Raw genomic sequence first — 14,678 nt, 5'->3', positions numbered from 1 at the left:
TTGGCTCAGACATTGTAAGCAATGCGTATCTCACCCTGAGAGCTACAGACCACCTGCAATTTATGCTCTCTGAGAAATATGCAGTTTCTAGCCCCTCGAAGCCGAATTCTGAAGTTATATGACCTATAATATTGTTAATCAAATTGATTATTTCATTTTCCAAACATAGGGGTTTCTTTGTTTCTTATACAAAGCCCCAAATGTGTAAAATACCTTCAGGACTTAGAGATGGAGCCTCTCTGCTGTAGGTCCCTTTTACTTTTGAATATATGTTTTACATAAAATTCAAAGTGTTCAGAGTAGTCAAACAGCCCTTGCAGTGTGCAGGTCAGAGAAGCAAGGGGGGAATAAAGGGTCAGAAAAAAATCTGATATTTGTAAAGTCATCTATACTTTATAACAAAATTTAACCATTTGATTTAGAAAATAATTACTGCAAATTCAACAGATATGCTCTTCATAACAGAAAAATATTTTAAAAATCAATCTAAAATATAACGAGTTTATATAAAATATAAACTTGCAGACCTGGGTGAATCCTCTTGGTTGGGTTTTTTTGGCCTCTCTTTTCTGCTGCCCCTCTGAAAAACTCCTGTGTAAATCACGCATTGCAGGTCCACCCTCCCTAACTGCAGGCTGTTTTCAGGAGACAGCAGTATCTGTAGCTGTCAGCCCAAGGAGAAAAAAATTTTTTAAAAAGGCTATAGAGACACAGAGGCTAGGCTGTTCCTGGATTTGATCAGAAGTTGCCTCTCAGCAGTGACACACAACACTGTTTTCAGGCAAAACACGAATAAACATGTGCATAAACTTTTGACTCAGAGCAATGCCACACTAGTTCTGTGATCCATCAGATCTTAGAAGATAAACATGATGAGATGTGGTTGGCTCTTGCTAGGAAGGCTTCCAAACAGGAACTTGAAAGCTGCAACTAGTTGGTGATGGAGTAGGCGGCACTCTTCTCGCTGTGCATAACCCACGTCCAGCAACGTGGCAGGGAGCACTTGCTCTCAAGTTAGACAGCTACAACTAAGCTGAGAAAGACTGGTCAGAAAACAAGGATTCTGCTTCAAAAAAAATGTTGAAGGGTTGGCATTTGGTTTCATTTTGTGCTTTTAAAAAATAAAATGGAGGAGAAAGGAAATCTTTCAAATATTAGTTGAGGAATTCCTACCCAAGTGTAGTCTCCCATCAAGGGTCAATGGAGATTACGGTACAGACCTGCTCCACAGGATGGTCTCAGAGTCAGTTTAGGAGCCCATTCAGGTTACCTGCTTGCAAGCATGTATTTAGGGACAGATCTATGGTTCCCCATCTGACATTCCCTGAAGGAAAGCTCAGGTCCCCCACCACCTAGATAGCTATCCACTACTCACTCGTCTGTTTTGGGATGTGGTTGGGCCCAGTGCTCTGTGCAGCTTTGGCTATCCCATCCTTCTGATGACACTGGGAGACACAAACATGCACGAGAAAAAACGCAGTATTCTCCAGCGCAGGATGACCCCAGCACCCTTCAATCATAGGTATTTTCATCTCCTGCCACAAGGACAGCCGGCATGCCCAAACAGCCCGATGGCTGGCTGAATTCAGGAATGAAAAGAGCTGGTGATGTTCCTGGGAGCGGAATGATCCCAGTGCTATTCTGTCAAGTACACTTTGGACCTTTTCTTTACAGGAGTACGGATTGTTAACTCTGGTGCCTGAGCCGAAGTCCCGCTCATCTCACCTATTCCCTGGTGACATTGGCTGCACAGAACATTACCCATTTTCTATACCAAACTGTTGAGTGGTATCGCCATGCGCTGCAAACCAGCTGTCCTTTTTCAGGCCAGAGACATCAACTTGTCAAGGTTTCCTTTGTCCTTACTCCTACAAATGACTGGACCTGTAAAAAAGCCTCAATGAATTAACGATGCAAACGCACGGCAACAGTGTGCTCATAACCAACTTCAGGACTGAAGTCCTATCAGACTAACTACATAATGAAGGGTGCTGTACAGCGAACAGTACTATGTGGCTGTCAAAAGGAGACATGAGGTTTTCCATCAGTTCAGGTGTCCATAATGTGCTGCACTGGCTTGTGCCAGTTTTATTTAAAGCACCTAGAAGTACTGTGGTAGATAAAAGGGGATTAAAAAAAGGATCGCAGAACCTCAGCTGGATGTCATCCTTAATGTTACGCAACTCCTTTCTCCTGAAAAGCGACGGTGGATTCATCAAGACCTCAGTCTCGTTGCTTGTACAAGGTAAAACCCCACTCTGCTCTCTCACTGATTGTCTCTTTAACTCTACACAGGCCCCAGGCACGGAAAGAGGGGACATGGAGACCTTCTAGAGGATCAGCTCACGCAGACATTCCTCACACCAGATAAGTGCTAGGGAGTCCCCTCGCCCTTCCCTTCGTGCCAGCCTCTCCAAGGGGAGTGGGAGGGAAGAGTTTCCAGTGGGAAATGAAAAACCGATGCCAAAGCAAAGGGGGTGAAAGCACAAAGAGGAACTAACAGGTCTCCACAGAGGGACAAAAGTACAGAGCCACAAAGTATAACCTTTGGTGTAATTGCAACTGAAATGGCCTTAATGGAGCCCTGCCGAGGATTACTGTATGTCCTCATAAATCCAAGACAGTCTCACTTCTCCGCTATTCCTCAGTAATTTGGAGGGCTGTCATCTGACAATGCTAAAGCCTAGCCCTAACTTTTTGCAAGTTGGGATAAACCTAGGATTCTGACAATAACCCCACCCAATCTGGGTCAAAAGATGTCAACATCAGGGCTCTCAAAGATGCCACCATCCACCGAAGCCAATCTGAAGCCCCCCAGCATTGTGAAAAGTGAGAGGTTCCCACTGGGTTTTTAATTAGTATTTTGTATGTGTCGCTTGGCAAACCAAACTTTGCCTGTGCTAACATTTTTTAGGACTCCTCGTATTTCCAAAACAAATGAGAAGTTTTTTAAAACAAAAAGAAAAGGGAAAAAAAAACCCACACCCTAAAAAAACCCACACAAATTATTTATAATTTGCCACTCGTCAGGCAGAGGCTTTAATAGGCCAGAAAAATTTTAATAAATGTATCGTACAGTGTGGTTGATGTACCTACATGTCCAATTAGCACTGCAAACAAACATATATATCTCATTAAAATATGTAAATGTACATTACCTTGGTTTCCTACACTTTACCACTTCCAATATATTTCTGAAAGGCATTTTATTTTAGGAGACAACACTCCACCACACTCTCTCCTCTGTACAGACCTTTGCATGCTTGTGCTTATTCGTTATTGAAAAAGCTTCTGCTTTACACGGGATTTGTCATGGAATTTAAAATAAATACCTACAAAAATATTTTACTCAAGCAATCAATAGAAATCCTCATTGAACAAGGGAGGGTTTTTTTTGCAGTTTGTGTGCCTTTACTTGGACGCAGTACTGCTCGCATAGACTTTTAAATTACATTGCAGGGTTCTTCACTCTGCTATTGATTGATCTGAGATTTTTGGCAAGTCATTTCACCACCATGCGGTTCTGTCTCTTCCTACCTATCTGCTGTGTCTAATTAGCCTTTATAAAGCCTTTGGGGCAGCGACTGTTTCTCACTGCCAGCTTGTAGTACCTGTCTCCATGGGATCTGATTTCACTTGTCTTGCTACACTAATAATAACATTCATTTTTTAAAGAGATTAATTTTTTAAATAATAAAAAGAAAAAACTAAGCAATTGCATTGGAGAAAGACAGTGCCAGTTCTATTGGTAAACCATACATATTTACATAGATCCTTTCCTTCTAAAAAGCTAGACAGGCTTTAAATAACATTAAAAAAAAAAAACAAACAAACATAAAAAGACAGCACACATGATGAAAATATAATCACTGTGATTGTGAAACTCAGCAATTTCCCAAGGGTTTTTAAGAACAGTGTCTCATAGTCTAGATCAGGAGACCAAAGATGCGAGGAAGTTTTATGCTGTCCCAGCTTCCCTCCCCACAATGAAATTCACTGAGGTTGGTGAGGACACCAAGGGTAACTCCCTGTTGAGGGAGTCTGAATAAGCACTTTTTGTAAAGGATTATTAGAATCTGGACGCTATTCAGATAGTCTAATAACAGGAGTAATATTAGTGTCTAGAGGGATACATGTGAAGACTTCTGGTTTAATGTCTCAGCTGCAAATATCTTTCCCAGCAGCATCCTCCTCACTAGCTGGCCAACAACGTGCAGATATGGAAGGAGGAATTCTGCAGCTCACTGCAATCAGTTCCTACAGCAATTGGTAAGAAACTTGCTTACTACTTACTAGAAATCTACTTAATATCAACCTGGAAGAACACTATTGGATCCCAATTGGATCTGCTACATTTCCTAAAGAGAAACTGATACTGCCCTGTTCACATGCAGGAGGTGATTTCTCAGGTATGCAAAAAAAATCTTCAGTTTCTCCAACTTTTACATTCAGAAACATTAATTTTATAGCCCTTAAAACACGCACCCAGACATGAATCCCTATCAAGGCAAAGCAACTATTACACTTCTTCAAGTCAGAGTAACTGTACACAAACCCCTACAATATTTCACACATATTTAAAGGAGACATTTTTAAATTTTATGGGTTCATCTGTTCTGAAGAGTATTTCAGTACACAAGTACCACAGGCATGATATAGAAACACAACATAAATATGAATCCAGAAGACCTTTTAATTAATATTTTAATTACTGACTTTTAATTAAGAAAACCCAACATCTTGATTTTACTGTATTTTCCAACAAAACCTCTAGGGCTGTGATGCATTCTTTTCCTGAAATCTTTTATGCTATTTTTACTGGAAAATGACCAAATAGACTGAGTGTTGAAAAAGCTCTTTTCACTGGCTTATCAGAAATTCCAGTAATTCTTCTAGAAGTTTACAGGGGGAAAATGTTCTTCCACAAGTAAATGGAGCAGATAAAAAGGAAAACTAAATTGTTCAGGAAATTTATGCTCTGTATACAGTATAGCTAAGGTTTTTGAACAGACTTCACTAGCAGGAGCTGTAATGGAAAGACCATGAGACAACAGACCAGTGCTACCAACAGTAGAAGCTCCACGTTAGTCATAACTGGGTATTTTCTCTTAAATCATATTGCTCAACTTTTATGCATTTTACAGCTTCTATCACCAAGACGGAAATATTGTCAATTTGAATTATAGATCCTGTGTTAAAATGATACAGAATATTTCCAGTAACTATTACCAAGAAAGTCATTATGGCTAACTTCAAATTTAATGTGGATACTTACTTACATTACCATAGAAACTAGAGACTCCAACTTGAAATTGTCATGCTAGTTGCTATAACAAAAAGGCAGTTCCTCTCACCAAAAGGTTTCAGGCTTTATGCATGAGACAACAGGCAGATCTAAGAAACCCACATGGAAAGAGAAAACAGAAATAGCAGCAAAAACAATCACCATCAATATAATGAACAGGAGTCACAGCACACCACCTAGTATTGTCAAGTGCAGAGCAGGCATCTCAGCAGAACTCAGCTTCAAGGAGAGTTTTGCAAAGAATAGTGTAGTGGCTGTGCAGGAAATCTGGGGGGTAATTGCACTTTACCTAAGCAAAGCCCATGACAGTTTAAATTGAAAAGGTGTTCACCTCCTGCCTCAATCTGCTACAAGAGTTAAGCAGCCGCTGCCTTTCCCACTCCACAAGGATTGCACCTCAATGACGGGAGCACATAGGTGCTCTATTAGCTTATTAAGTTTGCAGCAGGACTCCGGAATACTCAGAAACATAAAATGCTGTTCTTATAAAAACACAAGGACAGATAATTAAAATATAATGGGATTAATCCTTGTTTATACTAACATACCATTTTGGAAGTGTAAGAGAGGCTTACGTGACATTTATTAATGTAGATTTAGCACACAGAAAGACTTGGTAAGGAAATAACAGAAATGAACACAGCTATTTCATTTAATACTAGTTAAAAACCAGCCATGTTAATTAACACGTTAGAAACTATACAGTATCACTCATACAGGTTACAAAAAGGACCTTTCCTCAGTTTTCAATCTATCTGAGTTTAAATTCAAGCAACAAAAAATGTGTGTGTTGTTAAGAACTTACATGTGAAACAGATGTCCTGGAATGAGACTGAAGCCCTAATTTTGTTCCCTTTCAGCTTCTGTAGCACGAGTTAGGTGTGGCTTTATAAAATGGATACATTTTATCAGAAATATGCAGATTAATTAATGATTGCCATGAAGGAAACAAAGCTGGAAGAATTTTTTTATTAAAAAAAAACCCCAAACATAAAATGTGCAATTTAATAAAAAATATTCCACAGTTCATTTTGACAAACACAAGCAAAATGTGAGACACAAAGATACCAAGATTAAATAGGTAAATAATAAAAGACAACTTGTACGTGCTTCCAGGAAGGATTTCCACTCTGGAATACTAATGTTACATTAACACAACTACACAATTTACTTGCTAGTATACAGTGTAGAAAATTTGGCTTTTTATATTCATATTATTATTTTCCAGTTGTTCTGCTATTCATAGCGAATCTATCAGCACTACTCATAACTATAAAATCTATTTCTAGTTTTTTTCTTTTTTTTCTGCATACTGAGCATACAATATTTCTTCTGAGTTTTTAAAGACAAACAAAAAACCTTATTCTGACTCTGCAGATAGTGAGTGATCTCAATTTTGTCTTCAGCGTCTGACTTAACAGACTTCCAAAGGAAAACCCTGGCCCCCAGTGTGATAATCTGGGGACTCTGTGAACAATTTAATAATTCTGGATAATTCAGTGAAATTACTGCCATCACTAGCTATAGAGACTACCATATGTTGTCAAGGCTGTGTCACGAATCTCCCAGACCAGGAACAATGGGAGATTGTTACACCAAGTTTGCTCCCATCAGAACAGGAATGATCTGGAATCATGGAATGCCAAAATTCTGGGTCAAAACAAGTTTCTGCACGCTTTCTGAAGTAAATTTGAGCATAGAGGGTAGAAATATCTTACTGGCAGAATAAACTAGTTGGTGCTAATGCCAGACCTGAAAGACACACTACTCGAAAGGGTCAAGGTGAATTCCAGGGACACAGGAAGCCCTGAACAAAGAAGCTTCAGTAGCAGAAAAGCTGTGGGAGCAGCAGGCAAGAAACTAAGGACATTGGTGGCAGGTAGGGCTCCATGGTTTCTAAGAAAGGAAAGGTATATGGCAAGCTCCTTGAAGTACACTGTTCTGAACCAAGGATGATTCAAGAGCGTCAGAAAAATGTGATATCGAAATGTAGGGAGGCATTATTTCACCTATGAATTTTTTCTGGTAGTGGACATAGCCACTCTGTTTTGTCTGCAAACCATAAAAGGCATGCATGCTTGGTTTTTTCTTCCATTTTCACGTGGTCTTGAACACCTGAACTGTAACCCTTGCTTCCCAAGGTCAGAGTTTTTAAAAGAAAGGCACAGAAGTCACTTAGTGTCTGTGGGCCAGCACTACTTCTGAAGGTCAATGACACCACAACCGTTTTGGTACCAGAGGAGGAGGATGCAGAGTGAGCCAGGGAGGTCAAGGTGCCGCTTCAGCAGCAAGGGACCCGGCGTGCAGTTCCGGCGTGATGGCAACTAAACGCTACCTGGTAAATCTCCGTTTTTGTAGGACTCTCACACACATGCGAAACTCATTCTACACAAATATGTGTCATCCAACACAAATATGTGTTTCTCTGCCATTTCTCAGGGAGCACCATTGTTTCACCCTACTTTGGTGAGAACTTGGGACAGAAAGAGAGATGCATTAAGAACAACTCATGATGTCATCTGAAGAAGAAGGAATACAATTTTTTAATTGGAATAAGTCAATTGTGGGTATTTCAGAGGGCCAGCTTTAGCCCAGCATGAGATTGCAACATATTCTGAGGAACTAAGACAGACCTAGGAAATGCACGTTCCCTGTGCCGATTTCCCTGTGCTGGACAATCTCCTCAGGGCTGTACAGTCTCTCTTGAATATGACAGAACATGTGATTTCTAAAACCAGTAATATTTTAGTTTAATAATATCTGAATTTTTTTTTCCTGGGACTTTTTCTCCCACATTTTACTTTCTCCATTTTGTTCCTTGTCTTACTTTCCTTTGTCTTGAGTTCATGCATTGTGGAAATAATCAAAGATATCCAGGAGAAATGACTGAAGTTGATAAGCAGAGTGAAACAGCGTTATTCATACATTACTAATCATAACCTATATATGAATGAGAAGACACCTGGAAGTGCTGTGTTGACAGCAACATACCTTTTGATTAAGCTGTCTGGATCCTAGCAATGTGCATGTGCTGACTGAGAGTTCAGAAATAATGCATTTGTGGTTCATCTACACACTGTAAAAAGGGTAAATACATGGCAGATACAAACAAACAACAGCCTTCTGTCAGCTAAGCTTCTAGTGAAGAGTCCAAATTATGGATAGGAGCTTTGAATAAATGAGACTTTTTAGGCTAATGTTAAAAGAACATTCAAACCAAAAGTACTGTTTTAGAGATTATCAATTACCAATGAGAATTTTTGTCCAGTTTAGGAACGCTAGGTAAAGTTCTTTTTTGTTAAAGCCCTTCGCTCTCTTCCTTTTCTCTTGCTTCTGTTATTCTACTTTCCACTGTGGTAGCTTCAGCCTACAGTGAGAAAGCTATACAAATGGCCAGCAAGACTATTACACCTTCTTACTGGGTAGATTCCCATGAGGTTTAAAGAAAGCTGATTTGTAATAAATTAGGTGTGCTGAAGAGATATTGTTGGGATCACAGCCCCTGTGATTTTAGAAAATTCAGTTAAGGCCAGCATTGCAATGACATTCAGCAACAAAAACCAAAGATAGGCACTTTGCTACTGAAATCAATACGTTCAAACTCTGCACTACAGACTGCACCTGCTTGGGGAGGCATCTAGTCAATCTTATTTCAAAGTTTATGATTATTTTATTTCCTACGGCAGAATACTGTGCCATACTGCACATTGCTTGGCCACCAGAGTGAACGGGTTCATTGCAACTATCTTATATATATGCATCAAAACTTGTACGAAAAACATTCTAGATTAGTACTGTAACCCATAGATATAATTATATATTATATTAGTGTAGCAATACTACACAGAGTCTTACATATTCTCAACCTACAAAGTCCTACCCATAGCTCTCAAAAAATATATATACAGATGTATATGTATACTCATATATTTATAAACACATATTATATGTATGGAACAAAAAAACCTACTTCCAGAATGTTAACACAGTCAAGCAATAGCACTATGTTCTTCGACCCTTGCCTTGATGCTCTCCAGCAAAAAAACTTTCCTTTTTTTTTTATTTGTTTATACCGCTATGAGGAAGAGAAGAACAAGAAACATCTGCTTCTACAACTACTGCAGCGCTTTCCTCTCCATCACCCTTTCTAAATCACAGTTATGACCACCTCCTCACATAAATCCCTTCTGAAGGAGCACTTTTTCCATGTATACACAACTTCTTGTATACAAAAAATGTAGATGAATAATTTATCAACTCTTTCATGTCACGAAAGGAGCTCATCTATAAGGAGCAAAGAGAAGATCATTAACACTGAAAGCAAAAGCTCAGAATCCGTATGTTTCATTAAATGCTGAATTAAGGCAGGTGAGGCTATATGATGCATAAAATAAGTCAGACGCAATTTTACCCCCCCATACCAGTACTTTCCTTTGATGTCAACAGTATCAACAGATGGACAAGTGTTAGTGTGAGATGAACTTGACCATATGTGACTCAACAGAACTAAGCAGAGCACTCTCAATTATTTCATTTCTTCAAGGAAATGATGCACTAACAAAGTCATGGCCCCATCCTTTAATGACACATTTGTAACTCTCAGAGAAGGAAAAGGACTGATGAATGTAATTCTACTGCCAGTGAACACACAGAGTTCCTGACATGAAACATCACAATCTCTCCAGAGGAGCTGAAGAATAAATCACCGGCTACATGAGTCAGAAGTCAGCTTCAATGGTCTTTAAATTAAGATGGACAAGCATAAGAATGACATAAAGTAATGGTAGAAAGAGAACTCTGAATTTAATTTCTGGAGTTAGTAAAATCCAAAGGAGCACAAGTTAGGGAAAAGGAATAGGTCTGAAGTACAGTTTATTTTCAAAAACTATCTTTGCATTATATACCAGAAGTGCAACCATTCAGGTTTTTATAGTTCTTTGGGTTCAATTTTTGCAAGACCCTTGTGATTTTTTTTTATTTGGGAAAATCATGTGGCTTTCTATTGTAAAATATTGGTTTTTATATTAGCAAAAAAAATTTTATCCAACATTCACATCTTGGAAGATAGTATATCTTGATACCCAGGAAGAAAAAAAAACACAAAAAGACAATCTGTATGCACAGAGTATTTTAATGAACGTAGAAGAGAATTATTGACGAACTTAACTAACCAAAGAAATTTCTTAAAAATGTACCTATACATAGGAATAAGTGTATGAAAAAGTCTGTAGGAAAATAGTAACATTTTAACTAGCTGACATGGTATTTACATGTGCAGGGAAAAACTCTGGAAAACCGAAACATTCCTGTACTTCTCCGTCAAAATGCTTGTCACAGACTTTTAAAGAAAAAAAAGTCAACTGCAAGCCAAGTTTTAATTGCAAAACTCATGGATGAATTAATTAAGAAAAAAATAAACCAAAATGCTACAAGGCTACTAAATCTCTGAGCCACAAATAACTGGATGCTGGGACAGTACTGTACTGTGCCTTTACTCTTCGCTGGGAAACCACTGACAGCACTACCAGGAACAGGGTGTGGGGAATGAGGACCTGCAGTCTGCCCAAACACGGCCACTCTTGTATCCATCCTAATGAGGGTCCAGATCTTCTGACTGGGAAAGCACTTGCAAGTGCCCAGGGCCATCTATAGTCAGCAAAACATTTTAGTGTATAATTACTCCTAAGTAAATGAGTAGATTGAGAAAGTAAAACTGGTTTTAAGTCCCTACTTACATTATATGTACTAAATGCCTTTTTGCATAAGGAGCTAAAGCATTATAGGTTGAAGCTTAAAGTCCGATGATTTAGGGTCAAATCAGAGACATTAGAAACTACTAGTTTCATATGGTCATACAACTGAATACTTCTAAAACTAAATTAAATTGCTCAGTTAGTCAGATCACCTGGTTACTTAGTATGTCCAAACCATTTTCCTTGAGGAAGAGATGTGTCAGGCAGCAGCTCCAGGACAAAATCTGCTGCAATGCTCCCGAGTTCTGAAATCCATGTTTTCAGACCATTCGTTGGGATTCTGCTGAGTGCATCTGTGGAAATTTATAACTCTATGCAAAGGATAAAGATCATGGTTTATGCAGTACAGCTGAGTGGGCTGCTCCTACAACTCTTCAAACTGAAACCAAAGCTGTATGGGAGTCTGTGCACATCATGGACCTGCATCACCTACTGATGAGAATTACTGGAGAAAGGTACTTTGGAGCTGAGACAGCAGTGATGAACAGGGAGTGAACTGGAGACAACATTGCTCCTCACATGACTCTTCCCCATGTGATTACTTATCCAAATTAGGATGCCTTTCCTTAACACATTGGTACTTTTACAACTACGCATCTGTGCATCTGTGGGAAGAAGATAGTACTTAATCTAAAATGTTCTGCATGTAAAAACATCCACATTTGAAATTCAGAAGTATTTCTCTCAGAAACAGTAAGGCTCTTCTCTTCACCAGAGTGAGTAGAAGGTCAGAATGCATAATGTTTGCAAATATGCCCTGCTAATTTGACTGCTGTACAAAATTCTCCCATCGAAAGGGTATATATTCAAAAAAGCACAGGACTTGACAGAGGAAATCCTGTCTTCTTCATTTGATGTCAAGGACAGCTTTGCCATTGACTTCATCTGGGCCAAGATCTCACCCCATGTGTTTTAAGAGAATCTCTGTGATTCTGGCAACAGTAGCACAGTAAGTGGCTCAAAAAAAAAACCTAACAAAAAAAAAACCAAACAGGAAATAGTCTCCAAGGAATACTTCTCTACAAACCCTCACAATTAGGATTAAAAAATAGTAATGGTTCTTACAATCTTTTCTCCCCATGCAAAACCAGGCAATAATTTCCTGCATTAAAACCTTATTTATTTGGTGTCAGGAGAGTTCTATGTCGGATCATATCGTGGAAGTGCTAATTAGTTTCTCATGATGTTTACTCCTCCTGACGATATACAGCAACTCCTACATTATATGACTGTTATTTTCAAGTTAATAATTTTAGTTCAAGATGTTCAGCTTATGTAAAAGAGCAATATTCCATTGGAATTGTTTTAAAGAAGTATTTCACCTCATAATGTGATAAAAGATTAAGTATTCCATTATTTTGAAGAGTGGGGTGTTTAATCAAACACAACGTAATGAAAAATCATGAAAGCACCTTTATTTTCCGTACTTCAAAAGAGCTAAGCTAATTCCTGTAAACTGAATTAGCCATTCCCTGATTTCATCTACAACTGAATCTTCACTGCTGAATTATCAAAACTTTCAAACAAGAGAAATACTCACAGTCTCTTAAGCATCACTTTATAAATAGTCATGCCCTACCTCCACATTTCTCTCTCCGACTTCATTCCTAGGCAGCACTGAAGAAGCAGCTACAGTCACATGGTGCATTCAAGGTCATGCTATTCTAATTTACAGAGAGATCATTGATAAATTATGCAGAAACAATAATAATAGAGTCATTAACCTTGTTCCAGCACACTAAAGGTGTTTTATAATTAAAAGGAAACAAAAATTACAAAAACATATATAGATTTTATTGCCCAGCTTTTTCGCTCCTACACACTGCTGCAAAGTACTGTTAGGGAATAGTAATTTGTTACTGTGAGTAACGTAGATGCCTGCTGTCTGTGCTTTGTAACCAAGGGGTGCAGAGATTAGTCTGAATTACACTGAAGGAGGAGTCAGGTGGTAAAATACACAAACCATTGACCTTTTCTTTAAAAATAGCAAGTTGGGTTCAGAAGGCCTCTCCCTTTGGCGAAGTAAAGGATGCTGGAGCACAAGAAAGATCATTCCAGCCAGGAAGTCTTTCTCGGTCCAAGAATCTATGCAGAACTGTCATTTCCAAACATGCAGTCATCTGGCCAGTGCTTTGAGGACTCGCATCAAAAGTGTAACGGGTTAACATACTGAAGTGAAACTCAGAGATATATATATAAAAACTGGGCGGAATTTAGAATTCATCCTCTATGTCTCATTCAAGAAATTTGCAGTAATCCATGGACTAAAAGCCTGACTAACATCCCTAATTCATGGATGACATATCTTTATTAAGGGTGCACACATTAATGAATCACTGGTGATCGCTTTGACTTAGAGAGAAATATTAGAAAAACAGTGAAGAGGTGGGACAGAGACTGTTTCATGTAGTAAATGAACACATTAATGAATCACTGGTGATCGCTTTGACTTAAAGAGAAATATTAGAAAAACAATGAAGAGGTGGGACAGAGACTGTTTCATGTAATAAATGAACGTAACCTTAAATTGGCATTACTGTAAATCACCTATAGGATTTCTGCAAAGAAAAAAGTAAGAATTTAAGTAACTTAACAGACAATGTACCCTCATCTTCTTGACACTTCCACTTCTGCTTCTTTTTGAATCCAGTCACAGTAAGACCACTCACACTAAAATTATTAAGAAAAAGAGGAAACTACGGAGCAGGTTTCCTGGAGTTCAGGTGCCCAGAGATGACACTCTACTGCACGACAGAATCCATTATACTCCTTGCTAATCTTCTTATCACATAAACTATTGTGTCTCCCTGCATTGCCTGGCTATCAAGATATGACCTACAACATACTGCACAACTTACCCAAAAGGACAAATAGAAAAATCCCAGATCATATCTTTGTTTAGAGGTTTGACCTTATGTAGATAATTGACTATATCATAAAGTACATTCTGAAGGCCTGAGTGGAAGTCAAATTCTTTCTACTGATTCTGCTGTGTTTGGATAAACTTATAATTGGCATATCTTTCAAGCGTTCAGAAGTATCACGAATGCCCCTTTAAACAATAAACCGCCGATTACAATAAGGAAGTGTTCAAGGCCAGGTTGGATGGGGCTTTGAGCAACCTGCTCTAGTGGAAGGTGTCCCTGCCCATGGCAGGGGGGCTGGAACCAGATGATCTTTAAGGTCCCTTCCAAGCCAAACCATGTGGTTCTATGGTTCTGTGGTTCTGTGGTTCTATGATTCTATCACATAAATTACAAAATTATACCAAATGTCAGAGGAACTCTCCTGTATGTCCTCTGAGCAAAGGCTGCTTGGCTATAGCTACAAAGCACAAGTGTGTCTGATGCACGGCATCTAAAATCTTCCCGCAGCAGAAATGCCCAAGTTTTCCATGGCTGAGCCTACTGCCCAGCTGAAATGCGTACTTTAGCAATACGCGTACAGGCGCTGCACCATCCACGTCCAAGGAGCACCTACGGACTCGATTCCCAGAGCGGCTCACAGCTCCTGTGCTTCAGAAATGCTGCTGGGGTAGCAGAAACCTCCTCACAAGCGTTCGGCTGCAGTTAGCCCAACTCAGCATAGTTTAAAGCGGACAGAAACAAACATGTAAACAG

The 14,678-nt window shown here is 39.0% G+C and overlaps 1 protein-coding gene across 11 annotated transcripts in view; it reads right to left on the bottom strand.

Annotated features, from left to right (window-relative positions):
• MAGI2 (membrane associated guanylate kinase, WW and PDZ domain containing 2) overlaps nucleotides 1–14,678 on the bottom strand; it is a 773,865-nt gene that overhangs the window by 757,890 nt on the left and 1,297 nt on the right. The window lies entirely within an intron of this gene.

Source organism: Ciconia boyciana, chromosome 1 (genome assembly GCF_034638445.1).
Source record: "Ciconia boyciana chromosome 1, ASM3463844v1, whole genome shotgun sequence".
NCBI classification, from domain to species: Eukaryota; Metazoa; Chordata; class Aves; order Ciconiiformes; family Ciconiidae; genus Ciconia; species Ciconia boyciana.
Note: the sequence above shows the minus strand (reverse complement) of the source record. Positions and strands in the feature narration are given on the sequence as shown.